The sequence below is a fragment of the Dendrobates tinctorius genome, unplaced genomic scaffold (assembly GCF_039654945.1).
Source record: "Dendrobates tinctorius isolate UK_male_01 unplaced genomic scaffold, ASM3965494v1 ptg000300l, whole genome shotgun sequence".
In the NCBI taxonomy this organism is placed as follows: domain Eukaryota; kingdom Metazoa; phylum Chordata; class Amphibia; order Anura; family Dendrobatidae; genus Dendrobates; species Dendrobates tinctorius.
Window position 1 is genome coordinate 774476 of NW_027361967.1, and position 18687 is coordinate 793162.

The following is an 18687-nucleotide window of genomic DNA, read 5'->3' on the forward strand; positions in this document are numbered from 1 at the left end:
AGATATGGCCGAAATAGCTCAGTTGGGAGAGCGTTAGACTGAAGATCTAAAGATCCCTGGTTTCGGCAAAATGCTTTTTCTTCACCGTTTACATTTTAAGGAGATATTAAACAAAGCACATGGACTGATCATGATCAAAAGGCCTAAAAATCTTAACTATCTACAGAAAACAAAATGTTAAAAATTTGAGAAACGGTAACTTTTTCCTTTTGAACACATGAATGTTTTTTAGTAATTTTTCCTCTATTTTGTTTTATTTCAGATTGACTTAGCTGTAAGAGGATTAAAAGGTAACCTGATAGCTGAAACAGTCAGCACTTATCAGACACTAGCTGAATGATTATAGTCAGCTTGTTTGACTTTGAAACACTGAGGCATTACTGAGACAAATGTCCTTAAAAAATATGCTGTGGACAAAGTCAAAAAGGCAAAAAACACAAGCTCCACACAGGTCCGTCATCTTTAATTTGAAATATAGGAGGTTTCTACTTTAATGGTGAGACAAAGCATCTACATATTTGACAATGCTCCAGTGAGTAGAGCCCACTTAAAAATGTATGGGTTGCTTGTCTCTGCAAGCAAAAGCTGGGCACTAAACTGGCATACTTGCAATGCTGGATGGTTCAGAGTGAAAACACCTATAGGCTGACAATAGTAATTGCAGGTGTTGATTAACTTATTGTGCAAAATAATTTCTAAAATGTGGTCACTTTGGGAGGTTTTCTGCTGTTTTGGTACTCTGCAAATTTCATCTGCAAGGTATTCCTGCAAAATCTGCATTGCAAAACCCAAATAGGGCTCTTCCTTTCAAAGCCCTGCTGTGTGGCCAAACAGTAGTTTCTGAAGAAATGTGGTGCATCACCGCATTTGTGAGAAATCTAACATTTCTAATATCCAAACAAAATAAATGGAGGTTTAAAAATTAATGCAGACGAAAAGAACGCATATAAAAAATGTTATTTATTGACTTTTTTGGGGTGGTGTGACAAGTTTTTAATCACAAGAAATGGTAACATTTCTGCTGACTAGCATGGAAGGAGTTAAGTTCCAATTGCATATCGAAGTCAGGATGGCCGAGCGGTCTAAGGTGCTGTGTTCAGGTCGCAGTCTACACTGAAGATGTGGGTTCAAATCCCACTTCTGACATCAACATTTAATTTCAAGAAACTTTTTTCTTCATTTATTGATTAGATGAGGTCAAACAAAACTTAGTAATGTGGTTTTGAAAAATTTCCTGAGAGTCTTTGGAGTGAATCTGAATTTGTCCTCTCAAAAAAGAACTCTAGGAACATCAAACAGATTTTTTGTGCATATGTCTGTTGTTCTTTTGGCACTAGAAAAATCCTTTGGACAGTCAATGAGGAGGGACTATTTCACCTCTTTGTGTTCTCTGTCCCTATTAGGGTAGGGAATCAACCTTCTACAGTGCTGTCATGAAATATATCTAGAAACGGATTTGCTGGTAAGTCTACTTTCATAGTTTTCACCTCATACATCAATAGACCATAACGATACTTAATAAACAAAAACTTAACAAGTAGGTAATCATAGTTTAAAAAATGTGAAATGCCCATGTCATTCTGACATGTTTCAGCACATTTTGGGACAAATGGTCTCACTTTTAACATTAACAATCAATAAAATATTTTCTCTAAATTTTTGTCTCTATTTTGCTCCAATTGTTTGCATCTCATAAAAAATAAAACTTGATGTAACATTATGCATGCAAATTGTGTTTTATGTGCGACCATGACCTATTCTAGAAGCACAGGGTCAGAATTATACTGGTGCATGGAGACAAACTGAAAATGTAAAAATTCAATGGCAAAATTGCTGTCTTTTTCTACTCATTCACAAATAGTTAATGAATGTTATTAAATATGTACAGCAAAATGGAAGGCGTTTCAAATAGAAATCATGCTTCAAAAAACAGTCAAATGAAAAATTATAATATATCCCTCCAGGTGTGACACTTGACATTTGCAGAGTGTCAAACCCCCCAGCAAATGTATAGATATGGCCGAAATAGCTCAGTTGGGAGAGCGTTAGACTGAAGATCTAGAGGTCCTTGGTCCAATCCCGGGTTTCGGCAAAATGCTTTTTCTTCACCGTTTACATTTTAAGGAGATATTAAACAAAGCAAATGGACTGATCATGATCAAAAAGCCTAAAAATCTTAACTATCTACAGAAAACAAAATGTTAAAAATTTGAGAAACGGTAACTTTTTCCTATTGAACACATGAATGTTTTTTAGTAATTTTTCCTCTATTTTGTTTTATTTCAGATTGACTTAGCTGTAAGAGGATTAAAAGGTAACCTGATAGCTGAAACAGACAGCACTTATCAGACACTAGCTGAATGATTATAGTCAGCTTGTTTGACTTTGAAACACTGAGGCATTACTGAGACAAATGTCCTTAAAAAATATGCTGTGGACAAAGTCAAAAAGGCAAAAAACACAAGCTCCACACAGGTCCGTCATCTTTAATTTGAAATATAGGAGGTTTCTACTTTTAGGGTGAGACAAAGCATCTACATATTTGACATTGCTCCAGTGAGTAGAGCCCACTTAAAAATGTATGGGTTGCTTGTCTCTGCAAGCAAAAGCTGGGCACTAAACTGGCATACTTGCAATGCTGGATGGTTCAGAGTGAAAACACCTATAGGCTGACAATAGTAATTGCAGGTGTTGATTAACTCATTGTGCAAAATAATTTCTAAAATGTGGTCACTTTGGGAGGTTTTCTGCTGTTTTGGTACTCTGCAAATTTCATCTGCAAGGTATTCCTGCAAAATCTGCATTGCAAAACCCAAATAGGGCTCTTCCTTTCAAAGCCCTGCTGAGTGGCCAAACAGTAGTTTCTGAAGAAATGTGGTGCATCACCGCATTTGTGAGAAATCTAACATTTCTAATATCCAAACAAAATAAATGGAGGTTTAAAAATTAATGCAGACGAAAAGTACGCATATAAAAAATGTTATTTATTGAATTTTTTGGGGTGGTGTGACAAGTTTTTAATCACAAGGAATGGTAACATTTCTGCTGACTAGCATGGAAGGACTAGCATATTGAAGTTAGGATGGCAGAGCGGTCTAAGGCGCTGCGTTCAGGTCGCAGTCTCCCCTGGAGGCGTGGGTTCAAATCCCACTTCTGACATCAACATTTAATTTCAAGAAACTTTATCTTCATTTATTGATGAGATGAGGTCAAACAAAACTTAGTAATGTGGTTTTGAAAAATTTCCTGTGAGTCTTTGGAGTCAATCTGAATTTGTCCTCTCAAAAAAGAACATCAAACAGATTTTTTGTGCATATGTCTGTTGTTCTTTTGGCACTAGAAAAATCCTTTGGACAGTCAATGAGGAGGGACTAATTTCACCTCTTTGTGTTCTCTGTCCCTATTAGGGTAGGGAATCAACCTTCTACAGTGCTGTCATGAAATATATCTAGAAACGGATTTGCTGGTGAGTCTACTTTCATAGTTTTCACCTCATACATCAATAGACCATAACGATACTTAATTAACAAAAACTTAACAAGTAGGTAATCATAGTTTAAAAAATGTGAAATGCCCATGTCCTTCTGACATGTTTCATCACATTTTGGGACAAATGGTCTCACTTTTAACAATCAATAAAATATTTTCTCTAAATTTTTGTCTCTTCTTTGCTCCAATTGTTTGCATCTCATAAAAAATAAAACTTGATGTAACATTATGCATGCAAATTGTGTTTTATGTGCGACCATGACCTATTCTAGAAGCACAGGGTCAGAATTATACTGGTGCATGGAGACAAACTGAAAATGTAAAAATTCAATGGCAAAATTGCTGTCTTTTTCTACTCATTCACAAATAGTTAATGAATGTTATTAAATATGTACAGCAAAATGGAAGGCGTTTCAAATAGAAATCATGCTTCAAAAAACAGTCAAATGAAAAATTATAATATATCCCTCCAGGTGTGACACTTGACATTTGCAGAGTGTCAAACCCCCCAGAAAATGTATAGATATGGCTGAAATAGCTCAGTTGGGAGAGCGTTAGACTGAAGATCTAAAGGTCCCGGGTTTCGGCAAAATGCTTTTTCTTCACCGTTTACATTTTAAGGAGATATTAAACAAAGCACATGGACTGATCATGATCAAAAGGCCTAAAAATCTTAACTATCTACAGAAAACAAAATGTTAAAAATTTGAGAAACGGTAACTTTCCTTTTGAACACATGAATGTTTTTTAGTAATTTTTCCTCTATTTTGTTTTATTTCAGATTGACTTAGCTGTAAGAGGATTAAAAGGTAACCTGATAGCTGAAACAGACAGCACTTATCAGACACTAGCTGAATGATTATAGTCAGCTTGTTTGACTTTGAAACACTGAGGCATTACTGAGACAAATGTCCTTAAAAAATATGCTGTGGACAAAGTCAAAAAGGCAAAAAACACAAGCTCCACACAGGTCCGTCATCTTAAATTTTAAATATAGGAGGTTTCTACTTTAATGGTGAGACAAAGCATCTACATATTTGACATTGCTCCAGTGAGTAGAGCCCACTTAAAAATGTATGGGTTGCTTGTCTCTGCAAGCAAAAGCTGGGCACTAAACTGGCATACTTGCAATGCTGGATGGTTCAGAGTGAAAATACCTATAGGCTGACAATAGTAATTGCAGGTGTTGATTAACTCATTGTGCAAAATAATTTCTAAAATGTGGTCACTTTGGGAGGTTTTCTGCTGTTTTGGTACTCTGCAAATTTCATCTGCAAGGTATTCCTGCAAAATCTGCATTGCAAAACCCAAATAGGGCTCTTCCTTTCAAAGCCCTGCTGTGTGGCCAAACAGTAGTTTCTGAAGAAATGTGGTGCATCACCGCATTTGTGAGAAATCTAACATTTCTAATATCCAAACAAAATAAATGGAGGTTTAAAAATTAATGCAGACGAAAAGTACGCATATAAAAAATGTTATTTATTGACTTTTTTGGGGTGGTGTGACAAGTTTTTAATCACAAGGAATGGTAACATTTCTGCTGACTAGCATGGAAGGAGTTAAGTTCCAATTGCATATCGAAGTCAGGATGGCCGAGCGGTCTAAGGTGCTGCGTTCAGGTAGCAGTCTCCCCTGGAGACGTGGGTTCAAATCCCACTTCTGACATCAACATTTCATTTCAAGAAACTTTATCTTCATTTATTGATTAGATGAGGTCAAACAAAACTTAGTAATGTGGTTTTGAAAAATTTCCTGAGAGTCTTTGGAGTGAATCTGAATTTGTCCTCTCAAAAAACATCAAACAGATTTTTTTGTGCATATGTCTGTTGTTCTTTTGGCACTAGAAAAATCCTTTGGACAGTCAATGAGGAGGGACTATTTCACCTCTTTGTGCTCTCTGTCCCTATTAGGGTAGGGAATCAACCTTCTACAGTGCTGTCATGAAATATATCTAGAAACGGATTTGCTGGTAAGTCTACCTTCATAGTTTTCACCTCATACATCAATAGACCATAACGATACTTAATAAACAAAAACTTAACAAGTAGGTAATCATAGTTTAAAAAATGTGAAATGCCCATGTCCTTCTGACATGTTTCAGCACATTTTGGGACAAATGGTCTCACTTTTAACATTAACAATCAATAAAATATTTTCTCTAAATTTTTGTCTCTTTTTTGCTCCAATTGTTTGCATCTCATAAAAAATAAAACTTGATGTAACATTATGCATGCAAATTGTGTTTTATGTGCGACCATGACCTATTCTAGAAGCACAGGGTCAGAATTATACTGGTGCATGGAGACAAACTGAAAATGTAAAAATTCAATGGCAAAATTGCTGTCTTTTTCTACTCATTCACAAATAGTTAATGAATGTTATTAAATATGTACAACAAAATGGAAGGCGTTTCAAATAGAAATCATGCTTCAAAAAACAGTCAAATGAAAAATTATAATATATCCCTCCAGGTGTGACACTTGACATTTGCAGAGTGTCAAACCCCCCAAAAAATGTATAGATATGGCTGAAATAGCTCAGTTGGGAGAGCGTTAGACTGAAGATCTAAAGGTCCCGGGTTTCGGCAAAATGCTTTTTCTTCATCGTTTACATTTTAAGGAGATATTAAACAAAGCACATGGACTGATCATGATCAAAAGGCCTAAAAATCTTAACTATCTACAGAAAACAAAATGTTAAAAATTTGAGAAACGGTAACTTTTTCCTTTTGAACACATGAATGTTTTTTAGTAATTTTTCCTCTATTTTGTTTTATTTCAGATTGACTTAGCTGTAAGAGGATTAAAAGGTAACCTGATAGCTGAAACAGACAGCACTTATCAGACACTAGCTGAATGATTATAGTCAGCTTGTTTGACTTTGAAACACTGAGGCATTACTGAGACAAATGTCCTTAAAAAATATGCTGTGGACAAAATCAAAAAGGCAAAAAACACAAGCTCCACACAGGTCTGTCATCTTTAATTTGAAATATAGGAGGTTTCTACTTTAATGGTGAGACAAAGCATCTACATATTTGACATTGCTCCAGTGAGTAGAGCCCACTTAAAAATGTATGGGTTGCTTGTCTCTGCAAGCAAAAGCTGGGCACTAAACTGGCATACTTGCAATGCTGGATGGTTCAGAGTGAAAACACCTATAGGCTGACAATAGTAATTGCAGGTGTTGATTAACTCATTGTGCAAAATAATTTCTAAAATGTGGTCACTTTGGGAGGTTTTCTGCTGTTTTGGTACTCTGCAAATTTCATCTGCAAGGTATTCCTGCAAAATCTGCATTGCAAAACCCAAATAGGGCTCTTCCTTTCAAAGCCCTGCTGTGTGGCCAAACAGTAGTTTCTGAAGAAATGTGGTGCATCACCGCATTTGTGAGAAATCTAACATTTCTAATATCCAAACAAAATAAATGGAGGTTTAAAAATTAATGCAGACGAAAAGTACGCATATAAAAAATGTTATTAATTGACTTTTTTGGGGTGGTGTGTCAAGTTTTTAATCACAAGGAATGGTAACATTTCTGCTGACTAGCATGGAAGGAGTTAAGTTCCAATTGCATATCGAAGTCAGGATGGCCGAGCGGTCTAAGGTGCTGCGTTCAGGTCGCAGTCTCCCCTGAAGACCTGGGTTCAAATCCCACTTCTGACATCAACATTTAATTTCAAGAAACTTTTTTCTTCATTTATTGATTAGATGAGGTCAAACAAAACTTAGTAATGTGGTTTTGAAAAATTTCCTGAGAGTCTTTGGAGTGAATCTGAATTTGTCCTCTCAAAAAAGAACTCTAGGAACATCAAACAGATTTTTTGTGCATATGTCTGTTGTTCTTTTAGCACTAGAAAAATCCTTTGGACAGACAATGAGGAGGGACTATTTCACCTCTTTGTGTTCTCTGTCCCTATTAGGGTAGGGAATCAACCTTCTACAGTGCTGTCATGAAATATATCTAGAAACGGATTTGCTGGTAAGTCTACTTTCATAGTTTTCACCTCATACATCAATAGACCATAACGATACTTAATAAACAAAAACTTAACAAGTAGGTAATCATAGTTTAAAAAATGTGAAATGCCCATGTCATTCTGACATGTTTCAGCACATTTTGGGACAAATGGTCTCACTTTTAACATTAACAATCAATAAAATATTTTCTCTAAATTTTTGTCTCTTTTTTGCTCCAATTGTTTGCATCTCATAAAAAATAAAACTTGATGTAACATTATGCATGCAAATTGTGTTTTATGTGCGACCATGACCTATTCTAGAAGCACAGGGTCAGAATTATACTGGTGCATGGAGACAAACTGAAAATGTAAAAATTCAATGGCAAAATTGCTGTCTTTTTCTACTCATTCACAAATAGTTAATGAATGTTATTAAATATGTACAGCAAAATGGAAGGCGTTTCAAATAGAAATCATGCTTCAAAAAACAGTCAAATGAAAAATTATAATATATCCCTCCAGGTGTGACACTTGACATTTGCAGAGTGTCAAACCCCCCAGAAAATGTATAGATATGGCCGAAATAGCTCAGTTGGGAGAGCGTTAGACTGAATATCTAAAGGTCCCTGGTCCAATCCCGGGTTTTGGCAAAATGCTTTTTCTTCACCGTTTACATTTTAAGGAGATATTAAACAGAGCACATGGACTGATCATGATCAAAAGGCCTAAAAATCTTAACTATCTACAGAAAACAAAATGTTAAAAATTTGAGAAACGGTAACTTTTTCCTTTTGAACACATGAATGTTTTTTAGTAATTTTTCCTCTATTTTGTTTTATTTCAGATTGACTTAGCTGTAAGAGGATTAAAAGGTAACCTGATAGCTGAAACAGACAGCACTTATCAGACACTAGCTGAATGATTATAGTCAGCTTGTTTGACTTTGAAACACTGAGGCATTACTGAGACAAATGTCCTTAAAAAATATGCTGTGGACAAAGTCAAAAAGGCAAAAAACACAAGCTCCACACAGGTCCGTCATCTTTAATTTGAAATATAGGAGGTTTCTACTTTAATGGTGAGACAAAGCATCTACATATTTGACATTGCTCCAGTGAGTAGAGCCCACTTAAAACTGTATGGGTTGCTTGTCTCTGCAAGCAAAAGCTGGGCACTAAACTGGCATACTTGCAATGCTGGATGGTTCAGAGTGAAAACACCTATAGGCTGACAATAGTAATTGCAGGTGTTGATTAACTCATTGTGCAAAATAATTTCTAAAATGTGGTCACTTTGGGAGATTTTCCGCTGTTTTGGTACTCTGCAAATTTCATCTGCAAGGTATTCCTGCAAAATCTGCATTGCAAAACCCAAATAGGGCTCTTCCTTTCAAAGCCCTGCTGTGTGGCCAAACAGTAGTTTCTGAAGAAATGTGGTGCATCACCGCATTTGTGAGAAATCTAACATTTCTAATATCCAAACAAAATAAATGGAGGTTTAAAAATTAATGCAGACGAAAAGTACGCATATAAAAAATGTTATTAATTGACTTTTTTGGGGTGGTGTGACAAGTTTTTAATCACAAGGAATGGTAACATTTCTGCTGACTAGCATGGAAGGAGTTAAGTTCTAATTGCATATCGAAGTCAGGATGGCCGAGTGGTCTAAGGCGCTGCGTTCAGGTCGCAGTCTCCCCTGGAGGCGTGGGTTCAAATCCCACTTCTGACATCAACATTTAATTTCAAGAAACTTTATCTTCATGTTTTGAAAAATTTCCTGAGAGTCTTTGGAGTGAATCTGAATTTGTCCTCTCAAAAAAGAACTCTAGGAACATCAAACAGATTTTTTGTGCATATGTCTGTTGTTCTTTTGGCACTAGAAAAATCCTTTGGACAGTCAATGAGGAGGGACTATTTCACCTCTTTGTGTTCTCTGTCCCTATTAGGGTAGGGAATCAACCTTCTACAGTGCTGTCATGAAATATATCTAGAAACGGATTTGCTGGTAAGTCTACTTTCATAGTTATCACCTCATACATCAATAGACCATAACGATACTTAATAAACAAAAACGTAACAAGTAGGTAATCATAGTTTAAAAAATGTGAAATGCCCATGTCATTCTGACATGTTTCAGCACATTTTGGGACAAATGGTCTCACTTTTAACATTAAAAATCAATAAAATATTTTCTCTAAATTTTTGTCTCTTTTTTGCTCCAATTGTTTGCATCTCATAAAAAATAAAACTTGATGTAACATTATGCATGCAAATTGTGTTTTATGTGCGACCATGACCTATTCTAGAAGCACAGGGTCAGAATTATACTGGTGCATGGAGACAAACTGAAAATGTAAAACTTCAATGGCAAAATTGCTGTCTTTTTCTACTCATTCACAAATAGTTAATGAATGTTATTAAATATGTACAGCAAAATGGAAGGCGTTTCAAATAGAAATCATGCTTCAAAAAACAGTCAAATGAAAAATTATAATATATCCCTCCAGGTGTCACACTTGACATTTGCAGAGTGTCAAACCCCCCAGAAATTGTATAGATATGGCCGAAATAGCTCAGTTGGGAGAGCGTTAGACTGAAGATCTAAAGGTCCCGGGTTTCGGCAAAATGCTTTTTCTTCACCGTTTACAAGTGGTTCAAATCCCACCTCTGACATCAACTTTTAATTTCAAGAAACCTTTTTCTTCATTTATTGATTAGATGAGGTCAAACAAAACTTAGTAATGTGGTTTTGAAAAATTTCCTGAGAGTCTTTGGAGTGAATCTGAATTTGTCCTCTCAAAAAAGAACTGTAGGAACATCAAACAGATTTTTTGTGCATATGTCTGTTGTTCTTTTGGCACTAGAAAAATCCTTTGGACAGTCAATGAGGAGGGACTATTTCACCTCTTTGTGTTCTCTGTCCCTATTAGGGTAGGGAATCAACCTTCTACAGTGCTGTCATGAAATATATCTAGAAACGGATTTGCTGGTAAGTCTACTTTCATAGTTTTCACCTCATACATCAATAGACCATAACGATACTTAATAAACAAAAACGTAACAAGTAGGTAATCATAGTTTAAAAAATGTGAAATGCCCATGTCATTCTGACATGTTTCAGCACATTTTGGGACAAATGGTCTCACTTTTAACATTAAAAATCAATAAAATATTTTCTCTAAATTTTTGTCTCTTTTTTGCTCCAATTGTTTGCATCTCATAAAAAATAAAACTTGATGTAACATTATGCATGCAAATTGTGTTTTATGTGCGACCATGACCTATTCTAGAAGCACAGGGTCAGAATTATACTGGTGCATGGAGACAAACTGAAAATGTAAAAATTCAATGGCAAAATTGCTGTCTTTTTCTACTCATTCACAAATAGTTAATGAATGTTATTAAATATGTACAGCAAAATGGAAGGTGTTTCAAATAGAAATCATGCTTCAAAAAACAGTCAAATGAAAAATTATAATATATCCCTCCAGGTGTGACACTTGACATTTGCAGAGTGTCAAACCCCCCAGAAAATGTATAGATATGGCTGAAATAGCTCAGTTGGGAGAGCGTTAGACTGAAGATCTAAAGGTCCTTGGTCCAATCCCGGGTTTCAGCAAAATGCTTTTTCTTCACCGTTTACAAGTGGTTCAAATCCCACCTCTGACATCAACTTTTAATTTCAAGAAACTTTTTTCTTCATTTATTGATTAGATGAGGTCAAACAAAACTTAGTAATGTGGTTTTGAAAAATTTCCTGAGAGTCTTTGGAGTGAATCTGAATTTGTCCTCTCAAAAAAGAACTGTAGGAACATTAAACAGATTTTTTGTGCATATGTCTGTTGTTCTTTTGGCACTAGAAAAATCCTTTGGACAGTCAATGAGGAGGGACTATTTCACCTCTTTGTGTTCTCTGTCCCTATTAGGGTAGGGAATCAACCTTCTACAGTGCTGTCATGAAATATATCTAGAAACGGATTTGCTGGTAAGTCTACTTTCATAGTTTTCACCTCATACATCAATAGACCATAACGATACTTAATAAACAAAAACGTAACAAGTAGGTAATCATAGTTTAAAAAATGTGAAATGCCCATGTCATTCTGACATGTTTCAGCACATTTTGGGACAAATGGTCTCACTTTTAACATTAAAAATCAATAAAATATTTTCTCTAAATTTTTGTCTCTTTTTTGCTCCAATTGTTTGCATCTCATAAAAAATAAAACTTGATGTAACATTATGCATGCAAATTGTGTTTTATGTGCGACCATGACCTATTCTAGAAGCACAGGGTCAGAATTATACTGGTGCATGGAGACAAACTGAAAATGTAAAAATTCAATGGCAAAATTGCTGTCTTTTTCTACTCATTCACAAAGTTAATGAATGTTATTAAATATGTACAGCAAAATGGAAGGTGTTTCAAATAGAAATCATGCTTCAAAACACAGTCAAATGAAAAATTATAATATATCCCTCCAGGTGTGACACTTGACATTTGCAGAGTGTCAAACCCCCCAGAAAATGTATAGATATGGCTGAAATAGCTCAGTTGGGAGAGCGTTAGACTGAAGATCTAAAGGTCCTTGGTCCAATCCCGGGTTTCGGCAAAATGCTTTTTCTTCACCGTTTACAAGTGGTTCAAATCCCACCTCTGACATCAACTTTTAATTTCAAGAAACTTTTTTCTTCATTTATTGATTAGATGAGGTCAAACAAAACTTAGTAATGTGGTTTTGAAAAATTTCCTGAGAGTCTTTGGAGTGAATCTGAATTTGTCCTCTCAAAAAAGAACTCTAGGAACATCAAACAGATTTTTTGTGCATATGTCTGTTGTTCTTTTGGCACTAGAAAAATCCTTTGGACAGTCAATGAGGAGGGACTATTTCACCTCTTTGTGTTCTCTGTCCCTATTAGGGTAGGGAATCAACCTTCTACAGTGCTGTCATGAAATATATCTAGAAACGGATTTGCTGGTAAGTCTACTTTCATAGTTTTCACCTCATACATCAATAGACCATAACGATACTTAATAAACAAAAACGTAACAAGTAGCTAATCATATTTTAAAAAATGTGAAATGCCCATGTCATTCTGACATGTTTCAGCACATTTTGGGACAAATGGTCTCACTTTTAACATTAACAATCAATAAAATATTTTCTCTAAATTTTTGTCTCTTTTTTGCTCCAATTGTTTGCATCTCATAAAAAATAAAACTTGATGTAACATTATGCATGCAAATTGTGTTTTATGTGCGACCATGACCTATTCTAGAAGCACGGGGTCAGAATTATACTGGTGCATGGAGACAAACTGAAAATGTAAAAATTCAATGGCAAAATTGCTGTCTTTTTCTACTCATTCACAAATAGTTAATGAATGTTATTAAATATGTGCAGCAAAATGGAAGGCGTTTCAAATAGAAATCATGCTTCAAAAAACAGTCAAATGAAAAATTATAATATATCCCTCCAGGTGTGACACTTGACATTTGCAGAGTGTCAAACCCCCCAGAAAATGTATACAAATGGCCGAAATAGCTCAGTTGGGAGAGCGTTAGACTGAATATCTAAAGGTCCCGGGTTTCGGCAAAATGCTTTTACTTCACCGTTTACATTTTAAGGAGATATTAAACAAAGCACATGGACTGATCATGATCAAAAGGCCTAAAAATCTTAACTATCTACAGAAAACAAAATGTTAAAAATTTGAGAAACGGTAACTTTTTCCTTTTGAACACATGAATGTTTTTTAGTAATTTTTCCTCTATTTTGTTTTATTTCAGATTGACTTAGCTGTAAGAGGATTAAAAGGTAACCTGATAGCTGAAACAGACAGCACTTATCAGACACTAGCTGAATGATTATAGTCAGCTTGTTTGACTTTGAAACACTGAGGCATTACTGAGACAAATGTCCTTAAAAAATATGCTGTGGACAAAGTCAAAAAGGCAAAAAACACAAGCTCCACACAGGTCCGTCATCTTTAATTTGAAATATAGGAGGTTTCTACTTTAATGGTGAGACAAAGCATCTACATATTTGACATTGCTCCAGTGAGTAGAGCCCACTTAAAACTGTATGGGTTGCTTGTCTCTGCAAGCAAAAGCTGGGCACTAAACTGGCATACTTGCAATGCTGGATGGTTCAGAGTGAAAACACCTATAGGCTGACAATAGTAATTGCAGGTGTTGATTAACTCATTGTGCAAAATAATTTCTAAAATGTGGTCACTTTGGGAGATTTTCCGCTGTTTTGGTACTCTGCAAATTTCATCTGCAAGGTATTCCTGCAAAATCTGCATTGCAAAACCCAAATAGGGCTCTTCCTTTCAAAGCCCTGCTGTGTGGCCAAACAGTAGTTTCTGAAGAAATGTGGTGCATCACCGCATTTGTGAGAAATCTAACATTTCTAATATCCAAACAAAATAAATGGAGGTTTAAAAATTAATGCAGACGAAAAGTACGCATATAAAAAATGTTATTTATTGACTTTTTTGGGGTGGTGTGACAAGTTAAGTTCCAGTTGCATATCGAAGTCAGGACGGCCGAGAGGTCTAAGGCGCTGCGTTCAGGTCGCAGTCTCCCCTGGAGGCGTGGGTTCAAATCCCACTTCTGACATCAACATTTAATTTCAAGAAACTTTTTTCTTCATTTATTGATTAGATGAGGTCAAACAAAACTTAGTAATGTGGTTTTGAAAAATTTCCTGAGAGTCTTTGGAGTGAATCTGAATTTGTCCTCTCAAAAAAGAACTCTAGGAACATCAAACAGATTTTTTGTGCATATGTCTGTTGTTCTTTTGGCACTAGAAAAATCCTTTGGACAGTCAATGAGGAGGGACTATTTCACCTCTTTGTGTTCTCTGTCCCTATTAGGGTAGGGAATCAACCTTCTACAGTGCTGTCATGAAATATATCTAGAAACGAATTTGCTGGTAAGTCTACTTTCATAGTTTTCACCTCATACATCAATAGACCATAACGATACTTAATAAACAAAAACGTAACAAGTAGGTAATCATAGTTTAAAAAATGTGAAATGCCCATGTCATTCTGACATGTTTCAGCACATTTTGGGACAAATGGTCTCACTTTTAACATTAAAAATCAATAAAATATTTTCTCTAAATTTTTGTCTCTTTTTTGCTCCAATTGTTTGCATCTCATAAAAAATAAAACTTGATGTAACATTATGCATGCAAATTGTGTTTTATGTGCGACCATGACCTATTCTAGAAGCACAGGGTCAGAATTATACTGGTGCATGGAGACAAACTGAAAATGTAAAAATTCAATGGCAAAATTGCTGTCTTTTTCTACTCATTCACAAATAGTTAATGAATGTTATTAAATATGTACAGCAAAATGGAAGGTGTTTCAAATAGAAATCATGCTTCAAAAAACAGTCAAATGAGAAATTATAATATATCCCTCCAGGTGTGACACTTGACATTTGCAGAGTGTCAAACCCCCCAGAAAATGTATAGATATGGCTGAAATAGCTCAGTTGGGAGAGCGTTAGACTGAAGATCTAAAGGTCCTTGGTCCAATCCCGGGTTTCGGCAAAATGCTTTTTCTTCACCGTTTACAAGTGGTTCAAATCCCACCTCTGACATCAACTTTTAATTTCAAGAAACTTTTTTCTTCATTTATTGATTAGATGAGGTCAAACAAAACTTAGTAATGTGGTTTTGAAAAATTTCCTGAGAGTCTTTGGAGTGAATCTGAATTTGTCCTCTCAAAAAAGAACTCTAGGAACATCAAACAGATTTTTTGTGCATATGTCTGTTGTTCTTTTGGCACTAGAAAAATCCTTTGGACAGTCAATGAGGAGGGACTATTTCACCTCTTTGTGTTCTCTGTCCCTATTAGGGTAGGGAATCAACCTTCTACAGTGCTGTCATGAAATATATCTAGAAACGGATTTGCTGGTAAGTCTACTTTCATAGTTTTCACCTCATACATCAATAGACCATAACGATACTTAATAAACAAAAACGTAACAAGTAGGTAATCATAGTTTAAAAAATGTGAAATGCCCATGTCATTCTGACATGTTTCAGCACATTTTGGGACAAATGGTCTCACTTTTAACATTAAAAATCAATAAAATATTTTCTCTAAATTTTTGTCTCTTTTTTGCTCCAATTGTTTGCATCTCATAAAAAATAAAACTTGATGTAACATTATGCATGCAAATTGTGTTTTATGTGCGACCATGACCTATTCTAGAAGCACAGGGTCAGAATTATACTGGTGCATGGAGACAAACTGAAAATGTAAAACTTCAATGGCAAAATTGCTGTCTTTTTCTACTCATTCACAAATAGTTAATGAATGTTATTAAATATGTACAGCAAAATGGAAGGCGTTTCAAATAGAAATCATGCTTCAAAAAACAGTCAAATGAAAAATTATAATATATCCCTCCAGGTGTCACACTTGACATTTGCAGAGTGTCAAACCCCCCAGAAATTGTATAGATATGGCCGAAATAGCTCAGTTGGGAGAGCGTTAGACTGAAGATCTAAAGGTCCCTGGTCCAATCCCGGGTTTCGGCAAAATGCTTTTTCTTCACCGTTTACAAGTGGTTCAAATCCCACCTCTGACATCAACTTTTAATTTCAAGAAACTTTTTTCTTCATTTATTGATTAGATGAGGTCAAACAAAACTTAGTAATGTGGTTTTGAAAAATTTCCTGAGAGTCTTTGGAGTGAATCTGAATTTGTCCTCTCAAAAAAGAACTGTAGGAACATCAAACAGATTTTTTGTGCATATGTCTGTTGTTCTTTTGGCACTAGAAAAATCCTTTGGACAGTCAATGAGGAGGGACTATTTCACCTCTTTGTGTTCTCTGTCCCTATTAGGGTAGGGAATCAACCTTCTACAGTGCTGTCATGAAATATATCTAGAAACGGATTTGCTGGTAAGTCTACTTTCATAGTTTTCACCTCATACATCAATAGACCATAACGATACTTAATAAACAAAAACGTAACAAGTAGGTAATCATAGTTTAAAAAATGTGAAATGCCCATGTCATTCTGACATGTTTCAGCACATTTTGGGACAAATGGTCTCACTTTTAACATTAAAAATCAATAAAATATTTTCTCTAAATTTTTGTCTCTTTTTTGCTCCAATTGTTTGCATCTCATAAAAAATAAAACTTGATGTAACATTATGCATGCAAATTGTGTTTTATGTGCGACCATGACCTATTCTAGAAGCACAGGGTCAGAATTATACTGGTGCATGGAGACAAACTGAAAATGTAAAAATTCAATGGCAAAATTGCTGTCTTTTTCTACTCATTCACAAATAGTTAATGAATGTTATTAAATATGTACAGCAAAATGGAAGGTGTTTCAAATAGAAATCATGCTTCAAAAAACAGTCAAATGAAAAATTATAATATATCCCTCCAGGTGTGACACTTGACATTTGCAGAGTGTCAAACCCCCCAGAAAATGTATAGATATGGCTGAAATAGCTCAGTTGGGAGAGCGTTAGACTGAAGATCTAAAGGTTCTTGGTCCAATCCCGGGTTTCGGCAAAATGCTTTTTCTTCACCGTTTACAAGTGGTTCAAATCCCACCTCTGACATCAACTTTTAATTGCAAGAAACTTTTTTCTTCATTTATTGATTAGATGAGGTCAAACAAAACTTAGTAATGTGGTTTTGAAAAATTTCCTGAGAGTCTTTGGAGTGAATCTGAATTTGTCCTCTCAAAAAAGAACTGTAGGAACATCAAACAGATTTTTTGTGCATATGTCTGTTGTTCTTTTGGCACTAGAAAAATCCTTTGGACAGTCAATGAGGAGGGACTATTTCACCTCTTTGTGTTCTCTGTCCCTATTAGGGTAGGGAATCAACCTTCTACAGTGCTGTCATGAAATATATCTAGAAACGGATTTGCTGGTAAGTCTACTTTCATAGTTTTCACCTCATACATCAATAGACCATAACGATACTTAATAAACAAAAACGTAACAAGTAGCTAATCATATTTTAAAAAATGTGAAATGCCCATGTCATTCTGACATGTTTCAGCACATTTTGGGACAAATGGTCTCACTTTTAACATTAACAATCAATAAAATATTTTCTCTAAATTTTTGTCTCTTTTTTGCTCCAATTGTTTGCATCTCATAAAAAATAAAACTTGATGTAACATTATGCATGCAAATTGTGTTTTATGTGCGACCATGACCTATTCTAGAAGCACGGGGTCAGAATTATACTGGTGCATGGAGACAAACTGAAAATGTAAAAATTCAATGGCAAAATTGCTGTCTTTTTCTACTCATTCACAAATAGTTAATGAATGTTATTAAATATGTGCAGCAAAATGGAAGGCGTTTCAAATAGAAATCATGCTTCAAAAAACAGTCAAATGAAAAATTATAATATATCCCTCCAGATGTGACACTTGACATTTGCAGAGTGTCAAACCCACCAGAAAATGTATAGATATGGCCGAAATAGCTCAGTTGGGAGAGCGTTAGACTGAAGATCTAAAGGTCCCTGGTCCAATCCCGGGTTTCGGCAAAATGCTTTTTCTTCACCGTTTACATTTTAAAGAGATATTAAACAAAGCACATGGACTGATCATGATCAAAAGGCCTAAAAATCTTAACTATCTACAGAAAACAAAATGTTAAAAATTTGAGAAACGGTAACTTTTTCCTTTTGAACACATGAATGTTTTTTAGTAATTTTTCCTCTATTTTGTTTTATTTCAGATTGACTTAGCTGTAAGAGGATTAAAAGGTAACCTGATAGCTGAAACAGTCAGCACTTATCAGACACTAGCTGAATGATTATAGTCAGCTTGTTTGACTTTGAAACACTGAGGCATTACTGAGACAAATGTCCTTAAAAAATATGCTGTGGACAAAGTCAAAAAGGCAAAAAACACAAGCTCCACAAAGGTCCGTCATCTTTAATTTGAAATATAGGAGGTTTGTACTTTAATGGTGAGACAAAGCATCTACATATTTGACATTGCTCCAGTGAGTAGAGCCCACTTAAAAATGTATGGGTTGCTTGTCTCTGCAAGCAAAAGCTGGGCACTAAACTGGCATACTTGCAATGCTGGATGGTTCAGAGTGAAAACACCTATAGGCTGACAATAGTAATTGCAGGTGTTGATTAACTCATTGTGCAAAATAATTTCTAAAATGTGGTCACTTTGGGAGGTTTTCTGCTGTTTTGGTACTCTGCAAAT

General features: G+C 35.3%; 3 non-coding genes across 3 annotated transcripts; all 3 read left to right on the top strand.

Moving 5' to 3' along the window:
- Positions 1-9095: 9095 nt before the first annotated feature.
- Positions 9096-9178, top strand: TRNAL-CAG (transfer RNA leucine (anticodon CAG)). Its single transcript has one exon. It is a non-coding gene; the product is annotated as a tRNA-Leu (tRNA).
- A 6765-nt stretch (positions 9179-15943) lies between these two features.
- TRNAF-GAA (transfer RNA phenylalanine (anticodon GAA)) lies at positions 15944-16016 on the top strand. The gene has a single exon. It is a non-coding gene; the product is annotated as a tRNA-Phe (tRNA).
- A 1919-nt stretch (positions 16017-17935) lies between these two features.
- TRNAF-GAA (transfer RNA phenylalanine (anticodon GAA)) lies at positions 17936-18008 on the top strand. Its single transcript has one exon. It is a non-coding gene; the product is annotated as a tRNA-Phe (tRNA).
- The last annotated feature ends 679 nt before the right edge of the window (positions 18009-18687 follow it).